The sequence below is a fragment of the Mercenaria mercenaria genome, chromosome 13, assembly GCF_021730395.1.
Source record: "Mercenaria mercenaria strain notata chromosome 13, MADL_Memer_1, whole genome shotgun sequence".
In the NCBI taxonomy this organism is placed as follows: domain Eukaryota; kingdom Metazoa; phylum Mollusca; class Bivalvia; order Venerida; family Veneridae; genus Mercenaria; species Mercenaria mercenaria.
The window spans coordinates 52,075,024-52,088,635 of NC_069373.1; the positions used below are offsets into that span (position 1 = coordinate 52,075,024).

General features: G+C 34.4%; 1 protein-coding gene across 2 annotated transcripts in view; it reads right to left on the reverse strand.

Annotated features, from left to right (window-relative positions):
• The window catches only part of LOC123528516 (uncharacterized), a 28,884-nt gene extending 16,146 nt beyond the window's left edge, over positions 1-12,738 (reverse strand). Inside the window, exon 1 of one of the 2 annotated variants that reach the window (XM_045308275.2) lies at positions 12,628-12,738. The gene's annotated coding sequence lies outside the window, so the exon portion shown is untranslated. Of the gene's footprint in view, positions 1-5,605; positions 5,774-12,627 lie in introns of those variants that run through there. The other variant, XM_045308277.2, reaches the window with a different exon arrangement.
• Positions 12,739-13,612: the final 874 nt, after the last annotated feature.

The following is a 13,612-nucleotide window of genomic DNA, read 5'->3' on the forward strand; positions in this document are numbered from 1 at the left end:
TGATTAAAGCCGATACACCGACAGTTATCTCCTTCACTAATTTCGAGGAAAGAAGTAAACTAAAGGTCATAAAACTGAACACTGAGCTAAAAGATAAAATGTGTATCAACGATCCGAGAATTAATATTATAACTAATTATTTGGTTAGGAATGTATATACGATTGTGTTATATATAATAAAGGATTTATTTAAGGGAACATTTTAGAATGAAATATTATATCCTGATAGGTAGGCCAAAACGATTTTAAAACATAATATATGGTGTAAGTACGTTTGAGTGCGAGACCTGTGCTCAGTTATCCAAGTCATTCGTCTGTGAAACCCTTGGGTAAGTCACAAGTCAGTCTACCGTCCTGATTATGATTTGGTCTAAAACAAAATTCTTGTTCATTTGTCTATCACAGTTGTCAGTTGCTCTTTAGTATCAGCGATCAGTGCATGAATAGAGACTAGACCCCTATTAAAAAGCGATTAACAAATTTGAAAAAGAAATATCTCCAAGAGAACTTACATGATATCTCATTGTTTTTTTTTTGTTTTGAGCGGCCATATTAGACACATACAAACAAACTGCTACTGTTGCACTTACCAGTAGCAAACAATTTTCATATAAAAAGAATCGTTGGATTCACGGCGATCAGTTTTCTGGTTCTCAGTGCATTTGAAAACATGGGCTTATTTCGTTGTTTTGAAACAAGATCCTATCGTAAAGTAGTTAACCTCATCTCTATAGATCTAGGTCACCCTATATATTCTTTATAAAGCCGCCAGTTTGTTTTATAAAGAGTCAATTTTTGAAAAATAAATGTTTTAAACCTCTGTAGCTGACGATAAATAGGATTATCTAACACTAGGGAGCCGCAACCAACCTTTCAAAACAATGGAAAGTAGGTCACGGGCTCATAATGCGTGTATACAATAGAGGTTATTATATATTAAAACAATCATAGGGATCATGAGTCATCTCAACGGATCCGTTCTTGTTCCAGTGACAATAGTTTTATTATTCCTAATCTTTGATATATCACAGGCCATTGTTCTTTCATAATAATACGAATTGCCATACTTTTTAATATTATCTACAAAATTATCTCAAATTTCAAAAATTGCCCAACAATAGAACGTGTCAATTACATAAAGCGATAAGTCTTAAATCAATAAAGAGGAACACAGTTTTTTTTTCTGGTAGTCATTTTTGACCGCGCTCGGGCGTGACTTTAACGGCTTAATTTCTACAGCAGATGGCGGTCACCAAGGCAGGTCCATTCTTACTCAAGTGACGGCACTATAACTGTCCGAAACAATAAAGCGAAGGTATGTCATCCAGACGGGTCTGTTCTTGTTCTTGTCACAGACAATAAAATTCATTATTAATTTTTTCTTATTTCTTCTTTGATTTTCTTTACAGAACACAACGCACCGAGTGACCTTTTCTATATTCTATATATGTTATGTTGAGATATAAAAGAAACAAACACAATGAAATCAGTCAAGTGTATCCGCAGAGCAGTGAAGCGTATCCGCCACCGCCGCTATAATAACCTCTATTATGTACACGCAATTGAGCAAGTGACGTACGTTTCTTTTGTTTTGAAAGATTGGGTGCGCCTCCCTATTGTTAGATAATCATATTTATCTTCTGCTACAGAGGTTTGAAAATTTCGATTTTTCAAAACTGGACTCCTCAAAAAACAACAAAATGACGGCTTTATATAGAATATATAAGGTGACCTAGATCTATAGAGATGAAATTAACTACTTCGTAATATCAACCTTTCGAGATGGCAGCTTTGCTATACTTCTCCAGGCAGACAAGTACCCTCAATTTCTGAGGACACCACTCAAAGACACATATTACTCCTTCCAGTCCGCCTCCACCCCCGCCCCCTCCCCACGGCACACACTCATTTGATTTATATATGATCTATTTGCAGAAAACTGATAAAAATCCATTTATTGAAAGAACTAAAAGAACTTAATGAATGCCATTGACTTTACTTAATCTGCAATTACGAGACAGCCAGAATTCGATGCATGTTCATGCATACGTTAACGTTATGATATAAATGAGTTGTGTATCAGGTTTCCTGCATTAGATCATATATGTTACATATCAGTCTTTGAAACTGCTTTTAAACAGTACTTCCCACGGTTATGGTTCCCTAAGTAGTAGAAGCTTTAGAAATAAACAATATCCACTTTATTTTGAAAAAAGAACAAAAATAAAACAAACCGAAACAATTTTTCAAAACTGGACTCCTCAAAAAACAAATGACGGCTTTATATAGAATATATAATGTGACCTAGATCTATAGAGATGAAGTTAACTACTTCGTAATATCAACCTTTCGGGATGGCAACTTTGCTATACTTCTCCAGGCAGACAGGTACCCTCAATTTCTGAGGACACCACTCAAAGACACATATTACTCCTTCCTGTCCGCCTACACCCCCCCCCACACTCAGTTGATTTATATATGATCTATTTGCTGAAAACTGCTAAAATCTAAACTGCTAATTGAAAAACTAAAAGAACTTAATGAATGTCATTGACTTTACCTAATCTGCAATTACGAGACAGCCAGTTTTCGATGCATGTTCATGCATACGTTAGCGTTATGATATATTTGAGTTGTGTATCAGGTTTCCTGCATTAGATCATATATGTTACATATCAGTCTTTGAAACTGCTTTTAAACAGTACTTCCCACGGTTATGGTTCCCTAAGTAGTAGAAGCTTTAGAAATAATCAATATCCACTTTATGTTGAAAGAAGAACAAAACAAAAACGAAACCAGAAAGAAAAACAAACAAACAAAAATCATAGAAACAAATATAAACGTGACATCATGTTCATATAATAAATGTTGTTTTCCTTTAGATCAAACGTCGTACAAACAACAAATAACTGTGACCGATTTAAAGAAAGTCATAAAAACGTCTGAACTTGTATTTTCCCGTCACTCCACTAAATCACATTTCAAAATATGTGTTGATTTTGTGACTTCCTGCTTGACATTTTTTTTTATAGATTTCAAGGAATTCTACCCGCGCTTGAAGTCTACCGGTAATTCGCGGTTTATTATCTAATATCTTCGGTACAGTAGGATTCATTGTGAAAAGGCACACATTTACTGACAATATTGTTTACAAACAAGAGCCATGTTAGACATGGCCAATCCCCCCGCCGGGCATATTATAATTGAAGGCTAAAGTTCCTGGCAAGTTAGTGTCTGAAAGTATTAATTTTGGGGAAAGCTTTGAAGAACCATTTAGTTGTGGTCCGCATCAGGGGTTTTAAAGATGTGGAAGAAAGAATAAGTCAGTGGTGAGGTGGTTTACTGCTAAATTTTATAAATTTTCATGAACAGTATAGCTATGACGTTTTTCAATTTTTCTACTGTAAAAAGAAGGAATGGAAAGCTAACAGGGAACACGAGTGCCAGAATGTCACAATATATGCCGGTCACAGCAAATTTCTTTACTCTAGCAGCTGTATTTGCAAATGGAATTTTAATTTTGTGGTTGTTTGGTAATCATTGCAAGTCTTTTGTTTTTCTAAGTCCACAAAAAAACTCCTTACCAGGTAGAGATATCTTAAAATACACCTAAAATTAGAAAATAACATCCATGTTGTACCACAGAAAAGTGGTATTGTTTTTTCCCTACGGTCAATTAAAAAACAGTTACAATATAAGTTATTTATAGTAATAACTAAGGGAAGTTAAAAAAAAAAAAAAAAAAAAAATTGTAAGTCCACACAAAAATCTTTACCAGGTAGAGATTGGTCAAAATACACCTCAAAATTGGATGTAGCATGTATGTTGTACTACAAAAAAGTGGTCTTGATTTTTCCCTACGACTAGTAATGAAAAAGTTACAATAAAAGCTATTTAAAGTAACAACAAAGGGAGGTAATTCTAAAAAAGAGAACTGCGCATGACACTTCGTCTCATGATGGTGTATAATAGTGCCAAGTAACATCAAAATCCCTCCATGCATGAAGAAGAAATGCTTCGGACAAAGTAATTCTTGTATCTGACATTTGGCCTCTAAGTGTGACCTTGACCTTAGACCTAGGGACCTGGATCTTGTGCATGACACTCTGTCTCATGGTGGTGAACATTTGTGCCAAGTTATATCAAAATCCCTCTATGCATGAAGAAGAAATGCTCCGGACATCATTTGACATCTAAGTGTGACCTTGACCTTAGACCTAGGGACCTGGTTCTTGCGCATGACACTCCGCCTCGTGGTGGTCAACATTTGTGCCAAGATATATCAAAATCCCTCCATGCATGAAAAAGATATGCTCCGGACAAAATTTTTTAAGAAAATATGATAAAGGGGAATAACTCAAAAAATAGGCAAGAAAGAGTTATTGTTCTTGCACACTGCACTTTCTCCCAATGTGTTCTATCAGTGTATGAAGTTTGAAGAAAATCCCTCCAGTACTTTTGGAGTTATGCTCCGGACAACATTTTTTAAGAAAATAAGATAAAGGGGAATAACTCAAAAAATAGGCAAGGTAGAGTTATTGTTCTTACACACTGCACTTCCTCCCAATGTGTTCTATCAGTGTATTAAGTTTGAAGAAAATCCCTCCAGTACTTTTGGAGTTATGCTCCGGACAATTTTTTTTAAGAAAATAAGATAAAGGGGAATAACTCAAAAATAGGCAAGGTAGAGTTATTGTTCTTGCACACTACACTTCCTCCCAATGTGTTCTATCAGTGTATGAAGTTTGAAGAAAATCCCTCCAGTACTTTTGGAGTTATGCTCCGGACAAAGATCGTTGCGGACGGACGGACGCACGCACGCACGCACTGACGGAGAGCATTTCTAATATCCCCTTCGCCTTTGGCGGGGGGATAAACAAGACTAGAATGTCCTTGTATCGTTTTGTGTCCTTTTGAATGTTTATGTAATTTGTACATATCTCAGTTTATGCATAGTTATACTAGGTATCATCATCCATATTATATCCATATATATATATATATATATATATATATTAATTCGAAATGGTTTGACTTAACTTACAATAAAAAAGAAATTTTACAATATCTAAAACGACACTGAATAATCTCTATGAGTTTACAAGATACATTTATGCCAAATACAATTTAGATCGCAATACCTATGTAGCGATTAGACATTGCCAGGGTTAATGAACAGAGTTCATCAAATTTGAAAAAAAAACACTTAGAAAATATATATCTACAAGAACTTACAAATTAGATCGTAATACTTATGTAGCGATTGGACATTGCCAGGGTTAATGAACAGAGTCATCAAATTTGAAAAAAAGAACACTTAGAATATATATATCTACAAGACCTTACATGATGTCTCACTGCTTTTTGTTTTGAGCGGCAATATTTTCACACATCCAAACACACTGCTGTCGTTGTACTTACCAGACAGAAAACAAACATACAAAAATCAAGCAAACAAAAAAAAAAAAAAAACCAAAAAAACGTGACACTGATTATGTTCATATATTTAATGTTGTTTTCCTTTTAATTAAACGTCGTATAAACAACAAATAACTAATCGATTTGAAGAAAGTTAGATAGAAAAAAAATCTGAAATTGTATTTACCCGTCACTCCACTAAATCGCACTTTTAACTATTGGCTTGTTTTATAACTTCCTGCTTGGCTTTTTATAGATTTCAAGGAATTCTAATCGCTCGAAGTACACCAGTTGTACATTGTACCGCATATTTTCTAATCTCTTCGGTACAGTAGAATCATTGTAAAAAGGCACACATTTACTGACAATTTATTAAACAAACAAAATTAGAATGTCATTGTATCGTTTCCTAACTTGCACGAAGAAAAATACTTCAAAAAGGCCTAAAAGCTTTTTCTGTTTAATGCTTGTTAAATACTTTATTATTTATTTATTAAAGACGTTAATATGTCTTTTTACTAATTTTATCTCTATGGACCTAACTTTGTGTAGTATACCACAAACCAGTACTCTGAATGAGGAAATGTTTAAGTTAAAATAACTATCTCAAAATTCAATCAGAGTTATGGGGATTGTTTCTCTTGGTGTAGACTTTTACCGTAAGTAACTATTCTAAGTTTAAAATCAAAAGGTTTGATAGTAACAGAGATATTTGCCTTTACCAAAACAATTTTACACAAACAAATCTAAGTTAAAAAAGGGACATAACTCTGTCTAAATTTAAATCAGAGTTATGGGAATTGTGCAGTAGCTTTACTTTTCCTTCATTTAATCATTAAGACGTTTAATCTAAACATATTGTTACGCTCCTGCCCTTGCGTGGCGCTTCAGTGATTGGATACTATTATACGGCCTATATGCTAGGACAGTGGTCAGTCGCTGCCTAACACATATGCCGATAAAGGCTGACAGAATGTAGCCCTTGGGTGTAGTATAGGACTGAACTGGACTAGACTGGACTGAACTGTGCTGTGGGTCCTGTATCAAGTATTGTATATTGATAGTGTTGGCACTATTAATTACTTGGCCTCGAGATTTACTAGAGTACGGTAGAGGTGACTGGACACTCAACAGTCTGCTCAAGGTAGACTGAAACTAAACGAGTGGTTAGGTGACTGGCACTCTATAGGTTGCCAACTATTATGACTGGGACTATATAGAACTGGAATTATTGTAGACTGCTGTAGGCTGCTAACTGAGACTCGAACTCGGTGATCTGCTCGCCGTGACTGGAAGACTGCTCGCCGTGACTGGAAGGTTAAAGACTGCTCGCCGTGACTGGACACTGTAGACTGCTCGCCATGAGTGGACGACTAAAGACTGCTCGCCGTGACTGGAACACTAGACTGCTCACCTTGACTGGAACTGGCTGGGACGGGATACTCTGGTCTCTGTTTGGAACTCCAACAATTAAAGTTTCTAAAATTACCCTTGGGAAATGCTTATCATTTAAAACACTACGAACGAGAACTAAAGTTTCTAACTAGTTTATTTACTAAAATCTTAACAGTTGCTGATGTAAATAAAGAAAACCATTTCATAAAATATTCCGAACTTTTGTAAAGATGAGCAGTCGTGAAGCAACTAAAATTATAAGTTTCCAAGTCAAAGTCTTGTTACTGCACAAAACTATTAGATCTAATTTATTAATTCTAAAATAAAACCTTTAAATTGCCAAAGTACAATAAATAAAAATGTTATACACCTTTAGAATTTAGATATAAAGCCAAAATTTCGTAAAATTATAATAACAGCCAAAACGGTGTGCAAGTGCGAATTTTGAAATTGGAGACCACGACTGAAACTGTGGGAACCTATTTATACCCCCAAAGAATCAGCCCACAACCCCACAGCGTGGAGCTGTGGGAAACGAACGCGCCACAGAAAAATTGTGGTGACCACCGATTTTTCGTGGGATCGTCCACAACGCGACAGTGTGGAACGCCCCACAGAAAAATTGTGGGGACCACAGATTTTTCGTGGGAACGGCCAAAATGCCTTAAAAATACAAAAATACATAAAATAACAACTGCATAATCATAAAGAGAAAACCGTGAAAACAAATATGACATACATGTACGACATGTACACTGTGATAAAACATCAAAATAACAATGCTTTACTTAAAATCTCGAGGAATTACTCAGCAGAAATACATAATAAATGTTGCTGCATCATATGAAATCAGGATTTAACACTAGGAAAGTAAAATGAAGGATTACGGAATTGTTGACATAAATCGCGGAAACTGAATACATTCACAAACTGTGGCAAAGTTCCGACATGGAAAACAGCTTCAAAAGTGAAGGATGGATCGAAAAGCTGACACAATACGTAATGTTGGGTTGATGTCTTGTGAATTTAACCTAAGACAGCAACCAACTTCATGCGTTGTCGCCAGCAAAAGCTGCAAAAATGAAAGTAAACAGCCGGAGTAAAAGAAGAAAGAATGAGTGAAAGGTAAAATTTCTAGAACACTTCAATATGACCTTGACCTAACATGAATTAAAATTGCATTTGGCTTATGGTCTAATAACAGATAGCACTTCTGACTAGTTACTTCAATCCTTCATAGCCTAAAATGATAGAGCACAAGATTTTGTTGTTAGACAGATACATGAATGAATAGACAGACAACCTAACAAAAACCAGTATGTCTCCCTCATTATGAGGTGACATAATGACAAGTACTTGAAAATGGTTTACATACATTTTCTATGATTTATCAACACTGACCCAGTGATATTAACATCAGACAGAATCAATGTTTAGTTAAAAGGATCTATAAATTAAAAGTATTTAAATTTTTGTAGGTTTATATTATTTATTTTCATGGACCAGTGTTTAAAATCCTTTCTATACCTCTTTACTCCAAGGCAATGTCTACAGTGATACTTGCAGAAATGTGTTCTATGTAAGTCTGATGTTAATAAACAAGTGGGCCCTGAAAGCCCTGTATCGCTCACCTGACCTAATTCTAACCCCTGATAAGTAAGAATCGAATTGGTCTTGATTTCATAGAAACTTACATTTTGACCAATTTTTTATGAAAATAAAGTAGTAAATGTGACTTCTAGAGTATTATATGAGTGTTATTCTAGCGTTCAAAAAGCAGGGTGCTGTTTTGAATTGGAAAAGCACAAAAATTCTGACCAAGTTTCATGAAGATAGGGTCATATATATGGACTCTAGAGAGTTAACATGCTTTTCCTTTGATTTGACCTGGATACCTAGTTTTTAACCCCACATAACCCAGATTCAAACTTGAGCTAAAGATCATCCAGAATAACATTCTGACCAAGTTTCATGAAGATAAGATCATAATATGGACTCTAGAAAGTTAACAAGCTTTTCTTTTGATTTGACCTGGATACCTAGTTTTTGACGCCACATAACCCAGATTTAAACTTGACCTAAAGATCATCAAGAATAACATTCTGACCAAGATTCTTTAATATATGGGTAAAATGTGGTCTTAAGAGTGTTAACAAGCTTTTCATTTGATTTGAACTGGTGATCTAGTTTTTGACTCCACATCTTCCAGATTCAATTTTGACCTAGAGGTCATCAAGACAAACATTCTGATCAATTCCCATGAGTTTTAAACTTTAACTTAGGTCTGTAGAGTGTAAACAAGCTTTATCTTGACCAAGATTGGAACTTGACCTAAAGATCATCAAGATTAATATTCTGACCAAGTTTCATTATGGTCATAAATTTGGCCTCTTGAGTTTTAATTAGCTTTTCCATTGACTTGACCTAGTGACCTAGATTTTGACCCCACATGACCCAGATTCGTATTTGACCTAACGATCTTAAAGATTAACATACTTATAAATAAAATCTGTAAAAAGATCCTTTGGAAGCACAGAATGCAACCAAGAAGAATAATAGCAGACTCGGTTTGATTGAGTCTGTTCATGAGAGGTAATGAAATGTGCAACACCTCTCACGCCCCCTAGCATACTATAAAGTTTCATGAAAATACAGTCATAAATGTGGCCTCTAGATTGTTAACAATCTTTACATTTAATTTGATCTGGTGACATAGTTTTTAACCCCACATGACCCAGATTCGAATTTGTCCTAGAGATCATCAAGATTAACATTCTGACCAAGTTTCATGAAGAGACAGTCATATATGTGACATCTAAAGTGTTAACAAGATTTTCCATTGACTTGACCGGGTAACCTAGTTTTTGACCCCACCTGACTCAGATTGAAACTTCATCTAGAGATCTTCAATATTAACATTCTGACAAAGCTTCATTAAGATATGGTCATAAATGTGGCCTCTAGCGTTAACTAGCTTTTCCTTAGATTTGACATAGTAAATATTTTCAAGAACTTGCATGATGTCTCACTGCTTTTTGTTTTGAGCGGCTACATTGGACATATCTAAACACACTGCTGCCGTTGTACTTACCAGACAGAAAAACAAACAAACAGAAATCAATAGAAATAATCAATATCCTCTCCATATTGAAAGAAGAACAATAAAACAAAACTAAAAAGGAAAAGAAACAAACAAAAATCAAGCAAACAAAAATAAACGTGACACTCGTTATGTTCATATATTTAATGTTGTTTTCCTTTAGATTAAAAGTCGTATTAACAACAAATAACTTCGCTTTGAAGAAAGTCATACGAATTAGATAGAAAAAAATCTAAAACTATATTTACCCGTCACTCCTCTAAAGCGCAATTTTAACTATTGGCTTGTTTTATAACTTCCTGGTTGACTTTTTATAGATTTCAAGGAATTCTAACTCAACCGCTTGCAATCTACCGGTTGTACCTGATATTGTCTAATACTAGTATCTTCGGTACAGTAGGCTCATTGTAAAAAGGCACACATTTACTAACAATATATTTAACAAACAAAATTAGAATGCCATTGTATCGTTTCCTAACTTGCACGAAGAAAAATACTTCGAAATGGCCTAAAAGCTTTTTACTGATTAAAACAACCTACTTTCTGGATCTGGAATGATCAAATCTGGCAATTTCATAATAGACGTTTTAGATTTCATACCGATAATGCTCTACTGTATATAAAATTATACAAATCGTAGATTGTACGTCTTTTACTGAGCATAAGTACGACAGACGTGTAACTTCAACTATGTTTGTTGCCTTTTATCATTTAACATATATTTTTACAATGGATACGCTTCACTGCTCTGCGAATACGCCTGACTAATTAGGAAAAATAAAACTATTGTCACTGGAACAAGAACGGATCCGTGGAGATGACTCATGATCCCTATGATTGTTTTAATATATAGTAACCTCTATTGTGTACACGCAATATGAGCCCGTGACGTACTTTCTATTGTTTTGAATGGTTGGGTGCGGCTTCCTATTGTTAGATAATCCGATTTATCGTCAGCTACAGAGGTTTGAAAATATCGATTTTTCAAATATTAACTCCTCAAAAAACAAAATGGCGGCTTTATATACAGGGCGCGTAGCTGCTTTTAGATATATACGCAGCTGTGTAGTGAAAATCTGGTCAGCATACACAATTAAACTGGCTAATTTATTTGGTTGCATCAAGAAGTCTATATCATGCAACGGAGATTGCTTAATACGCCATCATTGCTTACTTCATATTTTGTTTGAAGTACAGTAAACTGAAGTAATAGCAAACTGGTTTATATAATTAGTTGATTAAACGTGCATTGAAATTCACAAATAATTGTCTTTGTAGTTTTATAACAATTATGTACAGTCATTATCCTACTATTTGATTGCTTATTTTATAATCATCCTGACAATGTGAAATATTACATTCATACGCCGTCTATGCTTACGGTTTAATGAGTCATATTTCTATAATAAAATTATAATACAATGTCAAATATTGATAAACTGTTGGTTGAGAAATCTGCAAAGAGACATTTTCAAGGCTGAAAGCTTTTGAATAGGACAATTTGTATAACACTGCAGACGTAATTTGTCAGGCATAATAATTATAACGTTATTTTCAGATATCATAGATATATCTTAACATTGTTCTTAATGTAGAAAATAAAATATTATAGAAATCAAATAATTACACCTAGTTATGTACGCGTATTGCTAAAGTTTGACACAAATCTCTTGAATGATATATCCAATCATAATGATATTTTCAAAGTGTGTCACCAATAACCATTTGTTTTGAATAAATACTTGCACATATATAACGTGGATCACTAAACCACAGATTGCACGTGCAGTATTACGCACATACCTAGTAAAATAAAACATGTTTTCGTGCAATGTTTTTGCCTCAAATAACGCTAAAATGCACCATTTGCCGTTCTCAAATTGATAAATATCACCTAACCACCTAACCCACTCAATTTATTTATATATAGTCAATTTGCTGGAGACTGCTAAAGTCCATTTATCGAAAGAACTAAAAGAACTGAATAAATGTCCTTGACTTTTCGTAATCCGCAACATACACAGACATACATTTAGACTCGGTTTCGATTATTATGTGCATACGTTAGCGTTATAATGATATTCAGTTGTGTATCAGATTTCTTGTATTTGACAATATATGTTACATAGCAGTCTCTGAAGCTCCTTTTAAACAGTATTTCCCATGGTAATGGTTCCCTTAGGAGTAGAAGCGTTAGAAATAATCAGTATCCTCTTTATCTTGAAAGAAGAACAAAAACAAAACAAAACAAAGGAGAAAAACAAACAAACAAAAATCAAGCAAACAAAAAAAAAAACGTGACACTCATTATGCTCATATAGTTAATGTTGTTTTCCTTGTGATCAAACGTCGTGATCAAACGTCGTATAAACAACAAACAATTTAGAACGATTTGAAGAAAGTCATACCGAGCTGCGGTGGCCTAATAGATAAGGCAACTGCCCCGCAATCGGGAGGTCGAAGGTTCGAGCCCTGTCAGAGGCGGGACTTGTTGCTGAAGAGAGACCGGTTGGTGAGCCGCCAGCTAGTTAAATAATGGTTACCGACTGCCTACCTGCCTGATGCCTGGCATTGAAAGAAAGGAATCGGGACTTATGTTGTTCAATTTATGTAGGTGTCTCATAAGCCAACTTGGCTGGCCCCTTCAGTAGGGGTGATACTATAATAAACAAACTCTTTACAATTTAGATAGAAAAAAAAGAAATTGTACTTACCCTTCACTCCATTATATCACATTTTGAAATATTTGTTTTATGACTACCTGCTTGATTTTTTAAATATTTATTTTAAGTAATTCTACCCGCTTGAAGTCTACCGGTAATTCGTGCGGTATATCATCTTATATCTTTGATACAGTCGGATCATTGTAAAATGGCACACATTTACTGACAATATTATTAAGAAACAAAATTAGAATGTCCTTATATGTTTTGGGGTCCTTTTGAATGTTCATGTATTTTGTACATACCACAGTTTATGCATAGTTATACTAGATATCATTATCATTCATATCCATCTATATTAAGTAGAAATAGTTTGATTTTAATTACCAAAACGAAATTTTATAACATCTGAAACGACACTAAATAATTTCTATGAGTTTACAAGATATATTATGCCAAATACAATTTAGATCGTTATACCTATGTAGCGATTACTTCTCTGGACATTACCAGGGCTAATGAACAGAGTTCGGTAACAAACTTGAAACAGACATAGGAAATATCTTCAAGAACGTACATGATGTCTCATTGTTTTTTGTTTTAGCGGCTATATTGGACACATCCAAACACACTGCTGCCTTTTTACTCACCAGACAAAAAAACAAAAAACAAAATATAGCAAACAAAACTAAACGTGACACTTATTATGTTCATATAATTAATGCTGTTTTCCTTTAGATTAAACGTCGTATAAACAACAAATAACCCAGATCGATTTGAAGAAATTCATACGAATTAAATAGGAAAAAAATTTGATATTGTATTTACCGGCCACGCCACTAAATCGCACTTTAAACTATTGGCTTGTTTTATAACTTCCTGCTTGACTTTTTTTTTTTTATAGATTTCATGGAATTCTACCCGCTAAAAGTCTACCGATTGTACGGTATATCATCTAATATCTTCGGTACAGTAGGATCATTGTAAAAAGGCACACATTTACTGAAATATTATTAACAAAAAAATAAGACTGTCC